General features: G+C 37.4%; 1 protein-coding gene across 2 annotated transcripts in view; it reads right to left on the reverse strand.

Moving 5' to 3' along the window:
• The window catches only part of XIRP2 (xin actin binding repeat containing 2), a 290,913-nt gene that overhangs the window by 245,348 nt on the left and 19,794 nt on the right, over positions 1-25,771 (reverse strand). The window lies entirely within an intron of this gene.

The raw sequence follows: 25,771 nt of genomic DNA on the forward strand, positions 1-25,771 counted from the left end.
ATGTTAACTATTTTTAACACTTATGTCAGCCATTTGGTTGATGCTGTGGAGCTTAATATTCAAAACAGTCCCTCTTCAAGGCATTTATTTTGCATTTTAAAAATACCTGATACTGAGTATCTTTTCTAACACAAGTGAAATACAGAATTTTTCAATGAAAAGATCATATTTTGAAAGTAATGATTTTAACATTTCCTGTCTCCTCTTAGGAAATATTTATCAGTGCCAGTTTATAAAATATGCATAATCACAATGCTCTTTAAATAATACATAGAATTTGATGTTTGTGGAGAGACTGTACCATATTTTTATGGAAAGAGCATAATGAACAATATGGAACTTGGCAGCCTATTTGAGTTCTGGCTCTATCACTTACTAGCTGTGTGTCCTTGGACTGACTATAGTTGCAAAGGACCTTTTGCTTATATATGAGATGGAAAGAATGATATTATTAGGCAATGCATTTATGTGACTTCTGAAGTTTTTCATAAATATAAAGTGAGACAGTATCTGTAAAAGCATGCTATATATTTTTAAGGGCTACACAAATTAAAGACAATATTGTTTCAGGGGTCTTTGCATGACCTCTAAAGCTATGTTTGTCCTAGGACTGAAAAATGCCCAAGAGGATTAGGGGTTTTTTAAAGCCTGACTGAGTCAGGGGAGTTTCTTGTCAAAGAGAAGTAATATGAAGAGGGATTTGACTCTGCATGGCTATGGAGCCTTCTGGCAGCTTTGGAAGCTTTGCTAGGGCGTGGGTGCTTGTGACAGTTTTATAGCAGCACAGATACAGCAAGCTGAGGACCTACTGACTATTGAAGAGAACACAGTTTTCTGGAGAATTTCTGTATTAACTGGGAGGAACTTGAAGGGTTAGAATTTTCACAGAGAAGACAGAAAGAGTCAGAGGAAGATGTTTTATTGCTGCTCCTTTATTATATCTTTATCACCAGACTAGTGCCATGTAATTAGTAGTACCTTCTAGTAAAGATTGGTATCAAAGGTGAAAATATTTGGCAAGATTCTCTACTCAAAGTAAGATATATAATTGTCCTGGAATAACTTAAACTAGTATGTTTTTATTTCTTCTTTTTATAGAATACGTGTTCTATTGATCATTTCTTTTTCAAATAATTTATATTTGGGAATATAAGAAAAACATGTAGAAAATTTTAAAAAGATAGATAAGCATAAAGAGTAATATAAAAATCACTAAAAATTCTAACATTCAAAGACTCATACATGAATATGGTTAGCCTGTTCATACAGTTCTTTCCAGTCCTTCACTCTTTCTAGCTATCTGTAATTCTATCTGCTATTTATCTGATGACCTATTATTTTGCACAGTTGAAAATATATTTTACATGTGGTTTTAGATATTGCATTTTATAACATTATGTAATCACCATTTCCCACATAACAGACTCATTTACTAACTAGAATAGTTGCTATTACCACCTATTAGACATTTCTTAACATTTTGTAATGAATTCAAAAGACTTCATTAACACAATCATAGTTTCGGGGTCATTCATGCCCTCAATTATAATGGAACTCCTCTGCAAGTGTCTTAAGATAACATTTCATAATTTAGGGAAAATGTCTCTAAAGACACATTGTCACTCAAGGAGATGCTTATTTATTATCTCATATTTGACAAACGCTGACTTTTGAAGTATTCATACACAATTCATGCATTTTTAAGAGGAAAGTGGAAGAAGCTGTAGCCATAGGTAACAAAGCTATGTTATAAGGGACCAATGTTTATACTTTATTTGTATGTTCTTTGTGTTCATTTTTTAGTGCTAGGTAACAAATTATCATAAAATTTTCAGCTTAAAGCAGCTCACATTTATTATCTCTCAGTTTCTGTAGGCCAGAAGTCTGGGCAGGGATTAACTGGGTTCCTGCTTCAAGGTCTCAGCTGGCTGCAATTAGGGTGTCAGCCAGGACTGCATTCTCATCAGAGGTTCAACTGGGGAAAAGACCTACTTCCAAGATCCTTTAGTTTGTTGGCAAAATTCATTCTTTTGGAGCTGAAGAACTGAGGGTTTTAGTTTTTTGCTGGAGGCCACAATTCTCTTTGAGACTGCCTGCAATTCCATGCTACATGGGCTTCTCCACTTGAAAGAAAGCCATGGCGACTTTCTTCTTCAAAGCAAACAACAGAGAGAGACTCTAGCAGAACAAAGTCTTACACAATGTAACATAATCATGGGAGTGACATCTTTCACTTCTGCCACATTCTATTGATTACAAGCAAATCACAGGTCCTACCCTCACTCAAGGGCTTGAACAACAGAAGACAGAGATTATTGGGGCCACCTTAAGATCTGTCTCTATACTTCTGTGATTTTCAAAATTCTATAATAAACATGTATTATGTTTGCAACATGAAAAATAGTAAAAACAAAGCAAAAAAAACCCTCCACAAAAATATAAAGGGACTTGTATCTTTAAAACAACAATGGACTAATTAATAACATGATAATGAAATTTAAAAGTACTATTCACAAATAGCTTGAGAAATATCAAACACATAGGAATAAATCTAACTAATGATATGTTAGATACCTACACTGAAAAATACAAAATATTACTGAGAAAAATTTTAGAAGACCTAAATAGCTAGAGATGTTTTATGTTACAGAATTGGAAGATTCAACATTTATAGGTGTAAATTCCCCCTAAATTGACATATAGTTTTAATGTATCTCAATTAAAATTCCAGAAGTGGGGTGTGTGTATGTGTGCACGTGTCTGTAAGTTAAAAGACTGATTCTATAAACTTAAATGCAAACATAAAGGGATTAGTATAGCCAAGACAATCTTGAAGAGGAAGAACTAAATTGAGGAAGTTCACTAGATTCTAATATTTATTGTAAAGATACAATAATGAAGACAGTGTGGTATTAGTGTGTGGATAGACAAATAGGCCAAAGGAATGAAACAGTGAGTCCAGAAATAGATCCATATGTGGAGGATAACTTGATTTTTATCAAATGTGCCACAACACTTCAGTATATGTCAAGGGGTGGGAGTGGTCATTTCAACAACGGTGCTGGAGCAAATAGATGCCCACATGGAAAAAAGAAAAGTCTTGACCTCCACCTTATACCATACACAAAAATTAATTCAACTTGAACCATGTATCTGAAAGTAATAAAGCCTCTAGAAGAAAACATTGGAACATTATAATATTGGGGTAGGTAAATATTTCTGGAACAGAACATTAAAGTAAGAATTTATAGATTAGACTTCATTAAAATAAAGCAATTCTGATAAGCAGAAGACATTATTAGGAATGCAAATACGCAAGGCACAAACAGGGAGATGGGAGATGGAAACCTGACAAATGACTTATACCTAGTATATATATAAAAATGCTACAAATAAAGACAAAAAACAACTTAAAATGATGGGCAGCAGGCTTGAACTGACATTACACAAAATTAGGTCTCCGTATGGCTAATCAACATTGACAAGTTGGTCAACATCATTAGGCATCAGGGGACCGCAAATAAAAGCATAATTAGAGCAGTACACATCCACTTGAATGGCTAACATTAAAAATTCTGATAGACATAAATAATGGCAAGGATATTAAGTAATTAGAACTCTCATACATTGATAGTGGAAATGTAAATTAGTTCAATCACTTTGAAGAACTCTTTGGCTGAACCCATTAAAGCTAAACATAAGCAAGCAAATGTGCCAACATTTCTACTCCTATCCAAGATCAACGTGCATATGTCTATGAAAATTCATGTATAAAAATATTCCTGGCAGTTTAGTTCAAAAACTTAATACAATAGTCACAGAATGAAAACAGCTCAAATGTACACCAATAGGAGAATGGATAAACAACTTGCAGAATACTTATAAAACAGAATACAACTTGGCAAGAAAAACATACACACCACTTTTACACACAATGACATGGACAAAGCTCAGAAAAATTATGTTGAGGGAAAAAGGCGAAACACAAAAGAACACAAACTGCGTGATTCCTTCCATTCACATGAAGTTTAAGAACACGGACAACTAATCTATTATGATAGAAGTCATAATAGTTGTTAACTCTGGGGAGAGTGCCATTGACTACTAAGGAGCATGAGGGAAGCTTTTGAGTTGAAATCTTGGTCTGAGTAATGCTTAAATGGGTGAATGGAAATACACCCATGTAAAAATCAACCAAGATGTACACTTGAAATCTGTACACTCTGCTGTATGTGAATGAACCACTTCAAAGTAAGAGGCACACCAAGGGCAAAACTTCGTCCATTCATGTCGGTCTCCAGATATCACTGCATTACAATTACAAGTACCAGGTCCTTTGCTTAGTCTTCACATTAGTATTTAATCTTATTTGACCTTCACCAGTCCTATTTCTCTTTTTTCAAAAATCTTCTTTTTCAATATTTTGCTAGTTCCTTAACTTTTAGTTATCCTCACTGAGTTTATAACATGATACTATGATTTGTTTTTCCCTTCCTGGTGAAGAAACATTGCATTATATTTTCATCCTGGCTGTGCCCTACTGCCCAAATCCTTCCTGCCTTCTGAAATTAGTGGTCATCTTGTCCACTTTTTCTACTCAACAGCTAAGAAGTTTGAGGTCTAAAAGCTTACATAACCAATACAAACTAACACAACTAAGTATCCTCAAAATGTGTACATAACACAGACAACTAATTTTGACATATCTTTTTCCAACAGGAAGGTCCTGAGATAATACAACTCTGCCTATAAAATCTGGAATAGAAGAAAAAAGAGCAGCAGTAGTACAAGAAAAGTAGAAGGGCTTCTATTGCAATTTTAAGAGATCATCATTTTAGAGATATGAAGCCTGGAATTTAGAAATTAAAATGAATTACTAATATCATTGGTAAACTATATTAATGTAAGTGAAAAGTATATTCAGATACTATTTTCCATGGTTCTAATTCAAATGGATCTACCCAAACAACAAAACAATACACATAAATTACCTTCATGCAATTTAATTTCTTTATCTCAAAACAATTTCCATATTCACATATATCAATCGTTAAACTACTCATTCAACAATTTATTGTACACCTATTGTGTCTTCCATGAACTTATTGAAATACGTTGCTATAAATAGAAATCCAAGCTGTCTACAACTGACTTCCATTCTCAGTAGCAGATATAACAATATCAGCAATGACAATTAAAAAAAGACTTCTTTTGTGATCAATACCTCATTTCAGGAAGGGAATCTGGCCAGCTAATCAGCAGTCAAGACTAGTGGGAAGTGGTGTGTTCCATGTTATGGTCAGATTGCCCTTACTTCTGAAATATGCTCTATGGGAAACTAACAGGTGCCATTATGCATCAAGTTAAAAATAAATGGAGGTGCCTTATGTTAAACATAATCTATCTATAACCAATGTTGCTGATGTCCCATTCAAATCTGAAAAATTTCCATCAGCAACACAAAAAAACTAGAATCTAGTATAATACCTCTGAAGCTATGTTCTGAGGAACTTGGATATAAGGGAAAATCCATTATCAGTGGGTCTCAACCTTAGCTATATGCAGTCATTATTTGGACATTGTTAAATTATAATAATTCTCTGTATCTCAACCACTAATTATTCTAATTTAATTTGGTCTTGGGTGAGGACCACACTTCTCTCTCTATTTTTATGATATTCCCATGTCAGCCTGAGAATCATTTTTTCATGTGAAAAGAATGAATTCAAAAGATGTTTTAAATGACTTGACTCAGGAAGTCATCTGATGTAAGAAACCCAAAGTAAGAAGGTGAGAAGAAACAAAGAAGTACATCTCCAAATATGTTCAAACCACCATTTCTTTCCGGGAATCAGCAAAAACAACGTAAGAAATTAAGGAAGAGATATGCTGGTGAATTTTTATTTTAAAAATATCAAATATAGAGTAAAACAAGAAAAGAAAAAACAAAAAGAGCACTGGTTTCAAGAAATAAGTAGTCAGAAACACTTTTTAATAATATTTTCATAATTTTATAATCACCATAATCTAATAATACTATAAAGACTCACTCACAATAATACTCCAGTAATACCACAATCTCCAATAATGGATATCTGTCAATCTAAAAAGAGAAGCAAGTGCAGGCTACTTAAGGCCATTGACTAGAGCCTTTCAGAGGTACCCTGGAAAGTCAGATTTAAACTCCTGAGATGATCTTTGCTTTTCAGAATTCTTATCAGTGTAACTGGAAGCAGGGTTTTTGAGGACAGCAGATAAATAGGGAAGGATCCCCAAAATGCTATATTTCTAAGGACCGTAGCCCTCACTTAATAAGGAGATATGTTCAAGTGAAAACATGCCTTATCTGGCCTAACTGTAGCTTATTATAGAGCAGTGGTTCTTAAATTTTAGCATGCACCAGAATCACCTGGAGGGTTTTTTAAGATGCAGATTGCTAACCCTAGCCCGAGTTTCTGACTTAGTAGGTGGTTAGGGTCACCCAATTTGTATTTCTAACAAGTTCACATGTGATGCTGTAGCTGCTGGTTGGGGGATCACTCTGATACAGAGTATTTACAAAGGCTTTATGCTGATCTCTAGTATTTGAGAACTAGAGCAAATTTCTCCACTATCTGTTTATATTGAATCTTGGAAATTCTAGGGAACTTCCACTAGTCTAATTCCACAATTGTAAGGAACTTGTGTCAAGATAATAAAGTCTCCCAAGGGTGATTCGCCCTGCGGACCCTTGGCTTTATGCTGATCATCCAGAATTGTTCTCATTCATGAATAGCCCTGCTGACCTGTACTCATATTTGGCTGGAAGATGAGAGGTGAGGAACGTTCACGAGCATTCTACTCCACCAGTTGTTTCCATTTCTTGTGTAAACAGAATATGTAAGTTAAACATTTGGGAGAGCAAAAATTTCAGAAGGTCATTTTAATTCTGTGAAGGAAATGGAACCAAGGACACCCAGATTCTTAAATGATGGCAATGATCTTGGGTTAACTTTTCTCACAGTGATTTCCTCTTCTCTGGGAATGGCCTCTTCTCTGGGAATGGCCTCTGGGAAAGAGGAATTGGTAGTCATGCTCTTATCTGACCCTCCCCCTAGCCACATCTGATTAGTGCTGCACTGAACGTTCAATCAACATCAAACCAGTAAATATTTTCTAGATTTTTTAAGTGGAACTGTGAATCAGTCTTTCTATGATGGAAAATATTGTAAAATGTAAAACTGAGGTGCTGAGTGAAGGAGGTTGTGTTTCCCAGCATGATGATCATGATGAACAGGACAGATGCCATATTCCCCAGCATGTGGTGGAAGATGGTTCACACTGATAAAAAACTGAACTGACATTATTGGGAAGGAAAAATATCTGGATAGGGAGGGAGAGGAAATGAGAGAGAAGGAGATCTGGCAGAATTCAATGACCTATTTACAGTAGTTCATGATGTTCAATTGCATAATTTCCTGGACGATTAGCTGATGGTTTAACCCTTCTCTGAGCACCCAATTTTCTTAGGTTTTTTGAGTTGGTTGCTATTACTTGCAATTTAATTCAAGAGGCTCTTCTTGTTATTAAGCTTAAGTCAAGAGGATGCTGCTTGAAAAAAGACAGCTATTTAAGTTACAGCTCTTAGAGTCAGTGGGGAAAAGAAGAAAGGAAATAGAGGAAAATGGAGTAGTAGATGCACGTTTCCTCCACCTAGGAAAAAGCCTATGGATGAGTGTGAAATAAATGAGGGGGAAATCCAAGAGCACAGGGCCCCTTCCTGTTCCATAACTGAGACGTTACGGAAGATGTTTGTGTAGTGCATTGTGCACCAACTTGGTATGTGTGAAACAAGTTAAGGAGCAGAACAGGATGGCCAGGGATAGAAGGGCTTTAGTTAGCCCTCCTGAACTTCTCTTAGAGAATTATGACTATTGCTTCCCTTGAGCACTATTTTAGCCAAAAGTATGGACTGAAAAATAACCAAGCAAAGACTATGGCATCAGAGACCAGTGGAGCACCTGAGGGCCATCAGGGAAGACGGGGTTGTTTTCTGGAGAAAAGAGGCCTCCAGTAAGGAATGCAGCCCTGCCAATACTTTGATTTTATCCCAATGAGAATCATGTAGGATTTCTGACCTCTAGGGTTGTACGATGATAAATTTGTATTGTTTAAGCCATTTAATTTGAGGTAATTTGTTATAGCAGCAATAGGAAGCCAATATTGTTACTTAAATTGGAAATTGGACTGATAAACCTAAAGTAGTTCTTATCTTACCCCTCAGCTGCCTTTTTTCCCCTGTTGTTTCTACTCTGATCATTTCTTTAATAATTAATTGTAATCCCTAGATTTAAAGTCTATACTAGTGAAGAGCAACACAAGGACTAAAATATTAGTTTTCCTATTTGAAAACAACTCCAGAAAATAACATGAGGAAGAAAACATTTCAAACTAATAGTACACATGAGTCTTTTAAAATCATATTCTCAACTTAATGAGCCATGCCCATCTTTTTCTCCCATTACCAGGAACAACTGAGAGTAGACTATTTAAAATAAATCATGTTCTCAGGGTTTCGAGCTATTGCTGACTATATTATGACTGGTGCATTGAGCCTGCTGGGTCAATGGACAGCTGCTATTTTATTTATTTGTATACTTCTGGGCTACATTTTAAGCATGAAAAACATTGTGCAGGGCTGATGTTTCCTCTGCCCTATGGTCTGCTCACTGAGTAAATTCTTAGACAATGAGATTGTATTTCTTTGGCGGAAAGTAAACACTTACTATAACTCATGTCAGGGAAAAATTCTGCACAAAGCTGGAATAGTAAAATGATGCCAACTGAAAATGTGACGCTATCCTGCCAAATACAACACTAGGTTAACGTGGATTTAGAAGACAGAGTTGCCACTGAATAAGAGGACTTTATTTCGTAACGCAGATTGATCTGGGTATTTGTAATAACAGCAGAGATTACTACGGTTAGCCTCTTGCGCCCTTTGAATGCCTCAATAAAGTAGACACTTCTGCTCAACATTCCCTTTAATGGCAATGATGAAAATGACAGGTGGTAGCAGATTGGAACGGTAGCTATTTTAACTAATTAATTAATTTATTTATTAACATCTTTATTGGAGTATAATTGCTTTACAATGGTGTGTTAGTTTCTGCTTTATAACAAAGTGAATCGGTTATACATATACAGATATCGCCATATCTCTTCCCTCTTGCGTCTCACTCCCTCCCACCCTCCCTATCCCACACCTCCAGGTGGTCACAAAACACCAAGCTGATCTCCCTGTGCTATGCGGCTGCTTCCCACTAGCTATCTATTTTACATCTGGTAGTGTATATATGTCCATGCCACTCTCTCACTTCGTCCCAGCTTACCCTTCCCCTTCCCCATGTCCTCAAGTCCATTCTCTAGTACATCTGTCTTTATTCCCATCTTGCACCTAGGTGCTTCATGACCATATATATATATATTTTTAAAGATTCCATATATATGTGTTAGCATACGGTATTTGTTTTCCTCTTTCTGACTTACTTCACTCTGTATGAAAGACTCTAGGTCCATCCAAGTCACTACGAAAAACTCAATTTTGTTTCTTTTTAGGGCTGAGTAATATTCCATTGTATATATGTGCCACATCTTGTTTATCCATTCATCTGTTGATGGACACTTAGGTTGCTTCCATGTCCTGGCTATTGTAAATAGAAGCAATGAACAATGTGGTACATGACTCTTTTTGAATTATGGTTTTCTCAGGGTATATGCCCAGGAGTGGGATTGCTGGGTTGTATGGTAGTTCTATTTTTAGTTTTTTAAAGAACCTCCATACTGTTTTCCACAGTGGCTGTATCAGTTTACATGCCCACCAACAGTACATGAGGGTTCCCTTTTCTCCACATCCTCTCCAGCATTTATTGTTTGTAGATTTTTTGATGATGGCCATTCTGACCGGTGTGAGATGATATCTCATTGTACTTTTGATTTGCATTTCTCTAATGATTAGTGATGTTGAGCATCTTTCATGTGTTTGCTGGCAATCTGTATATTTTCTTTGGAGAAATGTCTCTTTAGGTCTTCTGCCCATTTCTGGATTGGGTTGTTTGTTTTTTTTGATATTGAACTGAATGAGCTGCTTGAAAATTTTGGAGATTAATCCTTTGTCAGTTGCTTCATTTGCAAATATTTTCTCCCATTCTGAGGGTTGTCTTTTCGTCTTGTTTATGGTGTTCTTTGCTGTGCAAAAGCTTTTTTGTTTCATTAGGTCCCATTTGTTTATTTTTGGTTTTGTTTCCATTTCTCTAGGAGGTGGGTCAAAAAGGATCTTGCTGTGATTTATGTCATAGAGTGTTCTCCTTATATTTTCCTCTAAGAGTTTGAAAGTGTTTGGCCTTACATTTAGGTCTTTAATCCATATTGAGTTTATTTTTGTGTATGGTTTTAGGGAGTGTTCTAAATTCATTCTTTTATATGTACCTGTACAGTTTTCCCAGAACCACTTATTGAAGAGGCTGTCTTTTCTCCATTGTGTATCCTTGCCTCCTTTACCAAAGATAAGGTGACGATGTGTCCGTGGGTTTATCTCTGGGTTTTCTATCCTGTTCCATTGATCTATATTTCTGTTTTTGTGCCAGTACCATACTGTCTCGATTAGTGTAGCTTTGTAGCACAGCCTGAAGTCAGGGAGCCTGATTCCTCCAGCTCCATTTTTCTTTCTCAAGATTGCTTTGGCTATTCAGGGTCTTTTGTATTTCCATACAAATTGTGAAATTTTTTGTTTTAGTTCTGTGAAAAATGCCATTGGTAGTTTGATAGGGATTACATTGAATCTGTAGATTGCCTTGGGTAGTAGAGTCATTATTACAATGTTGATTTTTTCAATCCAAGAACATGGTACATCTCTGCATCTATTTGTATCATCTTTAATTTCTTTCATCAGTGTCTTATAATTTTCTGCATACAGGTCTTTTGTCTCCCTAGGTAGGTTTATTCCTAGGTATTTTATTCTTTTTTTTGCAATGGTAAATGGGAGTATTTTCTTGATTTCAGTCTCAGATTTTTCATCATTAGTGTATTGGAATGCAAGAGATTTCTGTGCATTAATTTTGTATCCTGCTACGTTACCAAATGCATTGATTAGCTCTAATAGTTTTCTGGTAGCATCTTTAGGATTCTCTATGCATAGTATCACGTCCTCTGCAAACAGTGACAGCTTCACTTCTTCTTTTACAATTTGGATTCATTTTATTTCCTTTTCTTCTCTGATTGTTGTGGCTAAAACTTCCAAAACTATGTTGAATAAGAGTGGTGAGCGTGGGCAACCTTGTCTTGTTCCTGATCTTAGTGGAAATGCTTTCAGCTTTTCACCATTGAGGACGATGTTGGCTGTGGGTTTGTCATATATGGCCTTTATTATGTTGAAGAAAGTTCCCTCTATGCCTACTTTCTGCAGGGTTTTTATCATAAATGGGTGTTGAATTTTGTCAAAAGAGTTCTCTGCATCTATTGAGATAATCATATGGTTTTTCTCTTTCAGTTGGTTAATGTGGTGTATCACATTGATTGATTTGCATATATTGAACAATCCTTGCATTCCTGGGATAAACCCCACTTGATCATGGTGTATGATCCTTTTAATGTGCTGTTGGATTCTGTTTGCAAGTACTTGTTGAGGATTTTTGCATCTATGTTCATTAGTGATGTTGGCCTGTAGTTTTCTTTCTTTTTGACATCTTTGTCTGGTTTTGGTATCAGGGTGATTTTGGCCTCGTAGAATGAGTTTGGGTGTGTTCCTCTCTCTGCTATATATTGGAAGAGTTTGAGAAGGATAGGTGTTAGCTCTTCTCTAAATGTTTGATAGAATTGTCCTGTGAAGCCATCTGGTCCTGGGCTTTTGTTTGTTGCAAGATTTTTAACCACAGTTTCAATATCAGTGTTTGTGATTGGGCTGTTCATATTTTCTATTTCTTCCTAGTACAGTCATGGAAGGTTGTGCATTTCTGAGAATTTGTCCATTTCTTTCGGGTTGTCCATTTTATTGGCATAGAGTTGCTTGTAGTAATCTATCATGATCCTTTGTATTTCTGCAGTGTCAGTTGTTACTTCTCCTTTTTCATTTCTAATTCTATTGATTTGAGTCTTCTTCCTTTTTTTCTTGATGAGTCTGGCTAATGGTTTATCAACTTTGTTTATCTTCTCAAAGAACCAGCTTTTAGTTTTATTGATCTTTGTTATTGTTTCCTTCATTTCTTTTTCATTTATTTCTGATCTGATGTTTATGATTTCTTTCCTTCTGCTAACGTTGGGGGTGTTTTTGTTCTTCTTTCTCTAATTGCTTTAGGTATAAGGTTAGGTTGTTTATTTTGGATGTTTCTTATTTCTTAATGTAGGATTGTATTGTTATAAACTTCCCTCTTAGAACTGCTTTTGCTGCATACCATAGGTTTGGGGTCATCGTGTTTTCATTGTCATTTGTTTCTAGGTATTTTTTTGGTTTCTTCTTTTATTTCTTCAGTGATCTCTTGGTTATTAAGTAGTGTATTGTTTAGCCTCCATGTGTTTGTATTTTTTACAGATTTTTTCCTGTTATTGGTATCTAGTCTTCATAGCGTTGTGGTCAGAAAAGATACTTGACATGATTTCAATTTTCTTAAATTTACCAAGGCTTGATTTGTGATCCAAAATATGATCTATCCTGGAGAATGTTCCATGAGCACTTGAGAAGAAAGTGTATTCTGTTGTTTTTGGATGGATGTCCTATATATATTAATTATGGAATGTCCTATATATATTAATTAAGTCCATATTGTTTAATGTATCATTTAAAGCTTGTGTTTCCTTAGTTATTTTTATTTTGGATGATCTGTCCATTGGTGAAAGTGGGGTGTTAAAGTCCCCTACTATGATTGTGTTACTGTCGATTTCCCCTTTTATGGCTGTTAGCATTTACCTCATGTATTGAGGTACTCCTATGTTGGGTGCATAAATATTTACAATTGTTATATCTTCTTCTTGGATTGATCCTTTGATCATTATGTAGTGTCCTTCTTTTTCTCTTGTAATAGTCTTTATTTTAACGTCTATTTTGTCTGATATGAGAATTGCTACTCCAGCTTTCTTTTGATTTCCCTTTGCATGGAATATCTTTTTCTATCCCCTCACTTTCATTCTGTATGTGTCCCTAGATCTGAAGTGGGTCTCTTGTAGACAGCATATATATGGGTCTTGTTTTTGTATCCATTCAGCCAGTCTATGTCTTTTGGTTCCAGCATTTAATCAATTTACATTTAAGGTAATTATAGATATGTATGTTCCTGTTACCATTTTCTTCATTGTTTTGGGTTTGTTATTGTAGGTCTTTTCTTACGCTTGTGTATCCTGCATGGAGAAGTACCTTTAGCATTTGTTGTAAAGCTGGTGCTGCTGAATTCTCTTAGTTTTTGCTTGTCTGTAAAGGTTTTAATTTTTCCATCGAATCTGAATGAGATCCTTGCTAGGTAGAGTAATCTTGGTTTTAGGTTTTTCCCTTTCATCAGTTTAAATATGGCCTGTCACTCCCTTCTGGCTTGCAGAGTTTCTGCTGAAAGATCAGCTGTTAACCTTATGGGGATTCCCTTGTATATTATTTGTTGTTTTTCCCTTGCTGCTTTTAATACTTTGTATTTAATTTTTGATAGTTTGATTAATATGCCTTGGTGTGTTTCTCCTTGGATTTATCCTGTATGGGACTCTCTGTGCTTCCTGGACTTGGTTACCTATTTCCTTTCCCATATTAGGGAAGTTTTCAACTATAATCTCTTCAAATATTTTCTTAGTACCTTTCTTTTTCTCTTCTTCTTCTGGGACCCCTATAGTTCAAATGTTGGTGCATTTAATCTTGTCCCAGAGGTCTCTCAGACTGTCCTCAATTCTTTTCATTCTTTTTTCTTTATTCTGCTCTGCAGTAGTTATTTCCACTATTTTATCTTCCAGGTCACTTATCCGTTCTTCTGCCTCAGTTATTCTGCTATTGATCCCTTCTAGAGAATTTTAAATTTCATTTATTGTGCTGTTCATCATTGTTTGTTTGCTCTTTAGTTCTTCTAGGTCCTTCTTAAACGTTTCTTGTGTTTTCTCCATTCTATTTCCAAAATTTTGGATCATCTTTACTATCATTATTCTGAATTCTTTTTCAGGTAGACTGCCTATTTCCTCTTCATTTGTTGGGTCTGGTGGGTTTTTACTTTGCTCCTTCATCTGCTGTTTCTCTGTCTTCTCATTTTGCTTATCTTACTGTGTTTGGGGTCTCCTTTTCACAGGCTGCAGGCTCATAGTTCCCATTGTCTTTGGTGTCTGTCCCCAGTGGCTAAGGTTGGTTCAGTGGGTTGTGTAGGCTTCCTGGTGGAGGGGACTAGTGCCTGTGTTCTGGTGGATGAGGCTGGATCTTGTCTTTCTGGTGGGCAGGTCCATGTCTGGTGGTGTGTTTTAGGGTGTCTGTGACCACGTTATGATTTTAGGCAGCCTCTCTGCTAATGGGTGGGGTTGTGTTCCTATCTTGCTAGTTACTTGGTATAGGGTGTCCAGCACTGTAGCTTGCTGGTCATTGAGTGGAGCTGGGTCTTGGCATTGAGATGCAGATCTCTGGGAGATTTTCGCCATTTGATATTACATGAAGCTGGGAGGTCTCTTGTGGACCAATGTCCTGACCTTGGCTCTTGCACGTCAGAGGCACAGCCCTGATGCCTGGGTGGAGCACCAAAAGCCTGTCATCTACAAAGCTCAGAATAAAAGGGAGAAAAAAAGGAAGAAAGAATGAAAAAGATAAAATAAAATTAAGTGAAAGAAAATAAAATTATGAAAATAAAAAGTAGAAAAATAATTATTAAAAAAAATTTAAATAATAAAAAAAGAAAGAAAGAAAGGAGAGTAACCAAAGCAAAAAACAAATCCACCAATGATAACAAGTGCTAAAATGTATACTAAAAAAAAAGAAAGAAAAAAAAAATGGACAGACAGAACCTGAGGACAAATGGTAAAAGCAAAGCTATACAGACAAAATCACACACAGAAGCATACACATACACAGTCAAAAAAAGAGAAAAAGGGAAAAAATATATATATATATATTGTTGCTGCCAAAGTCCACCTCCTCAATTTGGGATGATTCGTTGTCTATTCAGGTATTCCACAGAGGCAGGTACATCAAGTTGATTGTGGAGATTTAGTCCACTGCTCCTGAGGCTGCTGGGAGAGCTTTCCCTTTTTCTTCTTTGTTTGCACAGCTCCTGGGGTTCAGCTTTGGATTTGAACCTGCCTCTGTGTGTAGGTTGCCTGAGGGCGTCTGTTCTTTGCTCAGACAGGACGGGGTTAAAGGAGCCGGTGATTCAGGGGCTCTGGCTCACTCAGGCCTGGGGGGACGGAGGGGTACGGATGCGGGGCGAGCCTGCGGCGGGCAGAGACCAGCATGACTTTGCACCAGCCTGAGGCGCGCCGTGCGTTCTCCTGGGGAAGTTGTCCCTGGATCACGGGGCCCTGGCAGTGGCGGGCTGCACAGGCTCCCTGGAGGGGAGGTGTGGAGAGTGATCTGTGCTCGCACACAGGCTTCTTGGTGGCGGCAGCAGCAGCCCTAGCGTCTCATGCCTGTCTCTGGGGTCCGTGCTGTTAGCCGCGGCTGGCACCTGTCTCTGGAGCTCCTTTAAGCAGCGCTCTTAATCCCCTCTCCTCGAGCACCAGGAAACAAAGAGGGAAGAAAAAGTCTCTTGCCTCTTCGGCAGGTCCAGACTATTTCCCGGACTCCCTCCCGGCTAGCTGTGGTGCGTTAGCCCCTTCAGGCTGTGTTCACGCCGCCAGTCCTCTCCCTTCGATCCAACCGAAGTCCGAGCCTCAGCTCCCAGGCCCCGCCCGCCCCTGCAGGTGAGCAGACAAGCCTCTCGGGCTAGTGAGTGCCGGTCGGCACCGATCCTCTGTGCGGGAATCTCTCCACTTTGCCCTCTGCAGCCCTTCTGCTGTGCTCTCCTCCGTGGCTCTGAAGCTTCCCCCCTCCGCCACCCGCAGTCTCTACCCGCGAAGGGGCTTCCTAGTGTGTGGAAACCTTTCCTCCTTCACGGCTCCCTCCCACTGGGGCAGGTCCCATCCCTATTCTTTTGTCTCTGTTTTTTTCTTTTGCCCTACCCAGGTACATGGGGAGTTTCTTGCCTGTTGGGAGGTCTGAGGTCTCCTGCCAGCATTCAGTAGGTGTTCTGTAGGAGCTGTTACACATGTAGATGTATTTCTGATGTATTTGTGGGGAGGAAGGTGATCTCCACATCTTACTCTTCCACCGTCTTGAAGCTCCTCTCCACGGTAGCTATTTTAAATCAAGACGGATATCTTTCTACACTTTAAGTGGGAATGGATGTATATATAGATTATTGGTTTGGCCAGGTTTCAACAATGACAGATTGTTTTATAGTTGTAATAACGAAAGAAGGTAGGTAGGCAGGAAAACATTTTACAAACTTGAGAACTGTGTTTCAATGTGAAATGAGCAAATATTTAACCCAACAAATAAAGTGAATAATAGAAAAGTCTTCAGAAAACCAAATAAGCTCAGGCAATCGTCCTTCAAATCTTATATATGTAACTGTCAAAGGCACAGAATTGCTTCAAGACGGATTTATTTATTAAACAAACATGGATTGCACACTTGTCCTGTACCTATCACCCTGCTAACCACTAGGGACACTAAGATGAATTTTGACAGAGTCCTTCCCCATGAGAACAGTGGGGAGGGATCAGACATATACATAAATATTTTTTGCTATGGACATTGGGATATGTGTTTATGCAAAGATAGTCAGTTGCATCAAGTGAGTTGAGGTGATTATGGTGCATGGAGCATCTATTAAATCACAATAGATGAGAAATTAAAACTATGCTATAAACTAAAAAGTAGTATGAATTTGGTGTTCTTTTTGATAGACATTCCCAGAACATACCTAACAATGGGAAAGATAATATTCCTGAATGCATGTCCAGTCATTCAGTAATTACAGGAGCTTGGTGAATCTGTGATGTAAGAAGGTGAAAATCTAACTTAGAAACTGAATTAAAAGGCTCAATGAAAACTGTATAAACCTTTTATACAAAGTATTAAATGTTTAATACTGAGCCTCCCTCAGATGTTCCAGAGAACAAAACTGAATGTAAGCTGACAGCTGTCTAAATGCAGAGTTGACAAGATTTTTGATAAATATAGCTATTACCTATTATATGTGAAAGCACAGCCTTTAATCCTTTTAGTATAGAGAAAAACACATTCAGTGAGGCAGTGTTGGCACAAACTATTGGGGAGTAAGAAAGGGGAGAGAAAAACCTACACACTATTAAAGTTTTAGTGATCCTTAATATTAAAAATCAGACTGCAAGATTCATTTTCTAATCAAAACAAGATAAACCATCTTCTTGCCTTTGCAATAAGGATAAAAGACATCAACATTTAAATGTCAGCTCTATGGAATCCTCAATAATTTTTAAATTTAAATGACTCATTAAATCCTTCAGTGATATTATTCTCCCATCACTCTTAAATTTGGCACCATAAACCACAATTAATATCAAAAGTTATCTACAGATTCAGCAATCCCTATCAGAATTCCAGTGGCATTTTTCACAGAAATAGAAAAAAAATCCTAAAATTTGCACAGAACCACAAAAGACCCCAAATAGCTAAAGAAATCTTGAGAAAGGAGAACAAAACTGGAGGCATCAAACTTTCTGATTTCAAATTATATTATAAAGCTATAGGACTCAAAACAGTAATAGTGGGCTTCCATGGTGGCGCAGTGGTTGAGAGTCCGCCTGCAGATGCAGGGGACACGGGTTCATGCCCCGGTCCGGGAAGATCCCACATGCCGCAGAGCGGCTGGGCCCGTGAGCCATGGCCGCTGAGCCTGCGCGTCCGGAGCCTGAGCTCCGCAACGGGAGAGGCCACGACAGTGAGAGGCCCGTGCACCACACACACACACAAAAACAGTAATAGTATAGGCATAAAAGCAGACACATACATCAATGGAACAGAATAGAGAGCTCAGAAATAATCCCATGCATATCAAGTCAATTAATTTTTGACAAAGGAGCTAAGAATATACAGTGGGGAAAGGAGAGTCTCTTCAATAAATAGTCTTGGGAAAATTAGACAGGCACATGCAAAAGAATGCAACTGGAGCACTATCTTACACCATACACAAAAATCAACTCAAAATAGATTAAAGTCTTGAATCTAAGACCTGAAACCATAAAACTCATTGAAGAAAACCTAGGGAGTAAGCTCCTTATCATTAGTCTTGGCAATTACTTTTTGGATTTGACAACAAAAGCAAAGGCAACAAAAGCAAAAATAAATAACAGAGACAACATCAAACTAAAAAGCCTCTGCTCAACAAAATGAAAAGGCAGCCTACGGAATGGGAGAAAGTATTTGTAAACCACATATCTGATAAGGGGTTAATATCTCAAATATACAATGAACTCATACAATCAATAGCAAAAAACCAAATGACCGAATTTAAAAATGGGCAAAGGACCTGAATAGATATTTTTCCAAAGAAAACATACAAGTGGCCAACAGGTTCATGAAAAGGTGCTCAATATCACTAATCATCAGGGAAATGAAAATCAAAACCACAATGAGATATCACTCACAGCTGTTAGGATGGCTACTGTCAAAAAGACAAGCGAGAACAAATGGTGGCAAGAATGTAGAGAAAGGGGAACACTTGTGCACTGTTAGTGGGAATGTAAACTGGTACAGCCATTACAAAAAACAATATGGAGGTTTCTCAAGAAATTAAAAATAGAACTACCATATGATCTAGGAATCCCACTTCTAGCTATATATCCAAAGGAAATAAAACCATTATGTCGAAGAGGTATCTGTACTCCCATGTTCATTGCAGGATTACTCACAGTAGTCAAAGTACAGAAGTAATCTAAGTGTCATTCAACAGATGAATAGATCAAGAAAATGTGTGTGTCTGTGTGTGCATGTACATTCGGCTTTAAAAAAGAAGGAAATCCTGTCATTTTTGACAACATGAATGAACCTGGAGGGTATTATGCTAAGTGAAATAAGCCAGACAGAAAAAGACAAATACTCCCTGGTACCGCTTATATGTGGAATTAAAAAAAAAAAGAAACAGAGAGGAGAAAAGTGGTTGTCAGGAGCTCTGGGACAGAGAAAATAGGGAATGATTAGTAAAATGATACAAACTTTCAGTTATAAAATGAATAAGGTCTGAGGATATAATATATGACATGGTGACCATAGTTGATAACACTGTACTGTATAATTGAAACTTGCTAAGCATTTAAGCATTCTTACCCGAAACAAACAAACAAAAGAGTTAAATATATGAGGTGATGGATGCTTTAATTAACTCAGTGAGGAGAATTCGTTCACAATATATACATATATTAAATCATCACATTGTATATTTTAAATATATTACAATTTTACTTGTCAATTATACCTCAATAAAACTGGGAAAAAAAGTGTCATAGAGCTGGATGCTGAGAGACAGAGTTGGGAGTGTATGGGCTGATTGTGGTGGTTGGAGGAGAGGGTATATTCTGTTATCTGGCATCCTACGAAAGAGGGTTCTAGTGCCAGAAGCACTTAGGAAGGCTCTTCTTCAACTCTGGCCCTTAACCTGCTTGTCATGACAGAGGAGACAATGGTCAGAGGAGGAAGAGGATGTGCGCCAGCATAATCAGTCAAAAAAAAAAAAAAGAATAAGTATATATGTATTTGTGACTGAAATTATAATTGAAGAAAATGTTTTCAATATAAAAATTAGAAGATGAAAATAACACATTTGGTATCTATCTATACAAATAAAACTGCTATAAATCCTTGATTTGAAGCCTAGCCAGAAAAAGCAAAGCCTCAAAAGGGACATATTATGTCAGTACAGTACCACAGGGTGCTAAGCTCTGAGGAGTATGAACTGCACTCAAGGAAGATAATAAAAATGCTGGATGGATCCCACAGTTGTCAAATTCTCTACCTTCCTAACCCAAGTGCTTGTTGCAACACTTGGACAAACAAAAAAAAGACAATGACATTGGTCTCTGTCAAAATTGCTGGCACTTCCAAGTGGGTCTACAAATATATTCCTGATTTGTCTGCTGAAAAAATAAGCATAAAACTCGCAAACAAATATTTAAAAATATCTTTGAAGAAAGATACTCAAATATATTGGCTGACCTCTGCAGTACAGATTCCTTAATTAACATCCAAACTTTCTGTGGTTTTGTTTTCAAGGCATCTGTCTTTCCTTAGCTTGAACCTGCTGAGTCATATCATGCCCTTGTCATGTACAGGTTTGGCCATGACTCTTCAGTCAGGAGTATCTCAACCTCACCTCCTACTGCAAAGCTGTGTCCTGAGCCCCCAAGGTTAGACATAGTCTGTCATTTCCCGCAGTGACAAATGCAGAATATTGTGTTGCTTCAAAGGGCAAAAATTTATTCAGAATATGGATATTCCCAGTAGACATTCACCTCAACATGAGGATTAACCTTCTACGAAAAAGAGCCATCTCAACACAGGAGCACCTCAATACATAAGGGAAATACTAACAGCCATAAAAGGGGAATATGACAGTAACACATACATAGTAGGGGACTTTAACACCCCGCTTTCAGCAATGGACAGATCATCCAAAATGAAAATAAATAAGGAAACACAAGCTTTAAATGATACATTAAACAAGAGGAACTTAATTGATATTTATAGGACATTCCATCCAAAAACAACAGAATACACATTTTCCTCAAGTACTCATGGAACATTCTCTAGGATAGATCATATCTTGGGTCACAAATCAGGCCTTGGTAAATTTAAGAAAATTGAAATTGTATCAAGTATCTTTTCCGACCACAACGCTATGAGACTAGATATCAATTACAGGAAAAGATCTGTAAAAAATACAAACACATGGAGGGTAAATAATACACTACTTAATAACGAAGTGATCACTGAAGAAATCAAAGAGGAAATCAAAAAACACCTAGAAACAAATGACAATGGAGACACGACAACCCAAAACCTATGGTGTGCAGCAAAAGCAGTTCTAAGAGGGAAGTTTATAGCAATACAAAACTACCTTAAGAAACAGGAAACATCTTGAATAAACAACCTAACCTTGCACCTAAAGCAATTAGAGAAAGAAGAACAAAAAATCCCCAAAGTTAGCAGAAGGAAAGAAATCATAAAAATAAGATCAGAAATAAATGAAAAAGAAATGTAGCAAACGATAGCAAAGATCAATAAAACTAAAAGCTGCTTCTTTGAGAAGATAAACCTGGTTCTTTGAGAAGATAAACCAAGTTGATAAACCATTAGCCAGACTCATCAAGAAAAAAAGGAAGAAGACTCAAATCAATAGAATTAGAAATGAAAAAGGAGAAGTAACAAATGACACTGCAGAAATACAAAAGATCATGAGAGATTACTACAAGCAACTCTATGCCAATAAAATGGACAACCTGGAAGAAATGGACAAATTCTCAGAAATGCACAACCTGCCAAGATTGAATCAGGAAGAAATAGAAAATATGAACAGACCAATCACAAGTATTGAAATTGAAACTGTGATTAAAAATGTTCCGACAAACAAAAGCCCAGGACCAGATGGCTTCACAGGACAATTCTATCAAACATTTAGAGAAGAGCTAACACCTATCCTTCTCAAACTCTTCCAAAATATAGGAGAGGGAGGAACACTCCCAAACTCATTCTACGAGGCCACCATCACCCTGATACCAAAACCAGACAAGGATGTCACAAAGAAAGAAAACTACAGGCCAATATCACTAATGAACATAGATGCAAAAATCCTCAACAAAATACTAGCAAACAGAATCCAACAGCACATTAAAAGGATCATACACCATATCAAGTGGGGTTTATTCCAGGAATGCAAGGATTCTTCGATATATGCAAATCAATCAACGTGATACACCATATTAACAAATTGAAGGAGAAAAACCATATGATTATCTCAACTGATGCAGAGAACTCTTGTGACAAAATTCAACACCCATTTATGATAAAAACCCTGCAGAAAGTAGGCATAGAGGGAACTTTCCTCAACATAATAAAGGCCATATATGACAAACACATGGCCAACATCGTCCTCAATGGTGAAAAGCTGAAAGCATTTCCACTAAGATCAGGAACAAGACAAGGGTGCCCACTCTCACCACTCTTATTCAACATAGTTTTGGAAGTTTTAGCCACAGCAATCAGAGAAGAAAAGGAAATAAAAGGAATCCAAATTGGAAAAGAAGTAAAGCTGTCACTGTTTGCAGATGACGTGATACTATGCATAGAGAATCCTAAAGATGCTACCAGAAAACTACTAGAGCTAATCAATGAATTTGGTAAAGTAGCAGGATACAAAATTAATGCACAGAAATCTTTGGCATTCCAATACATTAATGATGAAAACTCTGAGAGTGAAATCAAGAAAATACTCCCATTTACCATTGCAACAAAAAGAATACAATATCTAGGACTAAACCTACCTAAGGAGACAAAAGACCTGTATGCAGAAAATTATAAGACACTGGTAAAAGAAATTAAAGATGATACAAATAGATGGAGAGATATACCATGTTCTTGAATTGGAAGAATCAACATTGTGAAAATGACTCTACTACCCAAAGCAATCTACAGATTCAATGCAATCCCTATCAAACTACCACTGGCATTTTTCACAGAACTAGAACAAAAAATTTCACAATTTGTATGGTAACACAAAAGACCCAGAGTAGCCAAAGCAATCTTGAGAACGAAAAACGGAGCTAGAGGAATCAGGCTCCCTGACTTCAGGCTATACTACAAAGCTACAGTAATCAAGACAGTATGGTACTGGCATTAAAACAGAAATATAGATCAATGGAGCAGGATAGAAAGCCCAGAGATAAACCCACGCACATATGGTCACCTTATCTTTGATAAAGGAGGCAGGAAGGTACTGTGGAGAAAGGACAGCCTCTTCAATAAGTGGTGCTGGGAAAACTGGACAGATACACGTAAAAGTATGAGATTAGAGCAATCCCTAACACCATACACAAAAATAAGCTCAAAATGGATTAAAGACCTAATGTAAGGCCAGAAACTATCAAACTCTTAGAGGAAAAAATAGGCAGAACACTCTTTGACATAAATCACAGCAAGATCCTTTTTGACCCACCTCCTAGAGAAATGGAAATAAAAACAAAAATAAACAAATGGGACCTAATGAAACATCAAAGCTTTTGCACAGCAAAGGAAACCATAAACAAGACCAAAAGACAACCCTCAGAATGGGAGAAAATATTTGCAAATGAAGCAACTGACAAAGGATTAATCTCCAAAATTTACAAGCAGCTCATGCAGCTCAATAACAAAAAAACAAACAACCCAATCCAAAAATGGGCAGAAGACCTAAATAGACATTTCTCCAAAGAAGATATACAGATTGCCAACAAACATATGGAAGAATGCTCAACATCGTTAATCATTAGAGAAATGCAAATCAAAACTACAATGAGATATCATCTCACACCAGTCAGAATGGCCATCATCAAAAAATCTAGAAACAATAAATGCTGGAGAGGGTGTGGAGAAAAGGGAACACTCTTGCACTGCTGGTGGGAATGTGAATTGGTACAGCCACTATGGAGAACAGTATGGAGGTTCCTTAAAAAACTACAAATAGAACTACCATATGACCCAGCAATCCCACTACTGGGCATATACCCTGAGAAAACCATAATTCAAAAAGAGTCATGTACCAATATGTTCATTGCAGCTCTATTTACAATAGCCAGGAGATGGAAACAACCTAAGTGTCCATCATTGGATGAATGGATAAAGAAGATGTGGCACATATATACAATGGAATATTACTCAACCATAAAAAGAAACGAAATTGAGTTATCTGTAGTGAGATGGATGGACCTAGAGTCTGTCACACAGAGTGAAGTAAGTCAGAAAGAGAATGACAAATACCATATGCTAGCACATATATATGGAATCTAAGGAAAAAAATGTCATGAAGAACCTAGGGGTAAGACGGGAATAAAGACACAGACCTACTAGAGAATGGAGTTGAGGATATGGGGAGGGGGAAGGGTAAGCTGTGACAAAGTGAGAGAGTGCCATGGACATATATACACTATCAAACGTAAAATAGATAGCTAGTGGGAAGCAGCCGCATAGCACAGGGAGATCAGCTCGGTGCTTTGTGACCACCTGGATGGTTGGGATAGGGAGGGTGGGAGGGAGGGAGACGCAAGATGGAGGAGATATGGGAACATATGTATATGTATAACTGATTCACTTTGTTGTAAAGCAGAAACTAACACACCATTGTAAAGTAATTATACTCCAATAAAGATGTAAAAAAAAAAAAAGAAAGAAAGAAAGAAAGAGAGCCATCTGACAATTGAAAGAACTGCTTTGCAAAAGCATGAACTCCTTGAAACTGAAAGTATTTAAAGGGAAGCTGGGTTGCCATCTGCCCAGGATATAATATGAATTTCAACCTTGGGAGGGAGTTTGACTCAAAGACATCTGAGTCTTAAGATTCTGATTCTTATCATTCTACTTCAGTAAATTTAATTACCATATCTTTTTTTTTTTTTTTTTTTTGCGGTACGAGGGCCTCTCACTGTTGTGGTCTCTCCTGTTGCGGAGCACAGGCTCCGATGCGCAGGCTCAGCGGCCATGGCTCACGGGCCTAGTCGCTCCACAGCATGTGGGATCTTCCCGGACCGGGGCACGAACCCGTGTCCCCTGCATCGGCAGGCGGACTCTCAACCACTGTGCCACCAGGGAAGCCCTGGAGCAGTATATTTTTATTATTTATTCTGAGTTCTGCATCTGCTGAGTTTACTTTCTTCTGTTCTATGTAGAAATCTTCATATATTATGGGAAAAGGGAGTTTGGACATTAGCATAAGATAAAGCTTTTTGGTAGACATAAATGTCTTTCAACACCATGTGGTATATACATACTGGACCCCAGTATCTGAGAGCCTCTCAGCACTGCATTTCTGATGTACAGCTGCAAGAAGATGCGGAATATATTTTTATTCTTTTCTCTATGCCTAAAATATTTTATAATTTAGAAGAGTAGGTAATAATTGATTATTACTTAACATTTTCTAGGGTAGGAAAAAACATGTCATACAAGTCACAGTACATTATGAGGACTTTCCTGAACTGGTGATGGCAGTGGGGTTGGGTGTAAGTCAATAGTCATGAGGTAGACTTTACCAAGAGAATCTATGCAACAGTGAAATGGAAGCTCTCTCTGATATTAGCTGCATGCTCCAGGTCACTGTATAATAACAAATGGGGCAAAATGGAATAAATATGAATCAGGAATGCAGTTTATCCCTTGATAGGCTGGTAGATATAAATTGATGTGAAAGTAACATCAGACTTCATACATAAAAATGGTTATAAAAGTAGCATTAATTCCTTCATGTCCATTTCTTGCACAATTTCACCAGGGTCATCTATAAGGCATACAGAGTAATAACACAGGGTGTCCAACCCTGAGAAGCTGGCACACAGCCACTGAAAAGATTGCTTTGGCTGAGTTGACCATATGCAAGGGACAAATGACATCAGGTTATTAAACACCTGCTGTCAAATCAGCAGAAGGAGTACAAGTATAGGCAGTGCAGGCTGAAGAATTCCTATAAGGTTACCTTGAAGCTGAGTCCTAAGGATGAAATGCTAAAGCACATGACCTGGAGAGTAG

The sequence above is a fragment of the Tursiops truncatus genome, chromosome 7 (genome assembly GCF_011762595.2).
Source record: "Tursiops truncatus isolate mTurTru1 chromosome 7, mTurTru1.mat.Y, whole genome shotgun sequence".
NCBI lineage: Eukaryota > Metazoa > Chordata > Mammalia > Artiodactyla > Delphinidae > Tursiops > Tursiops truncatus.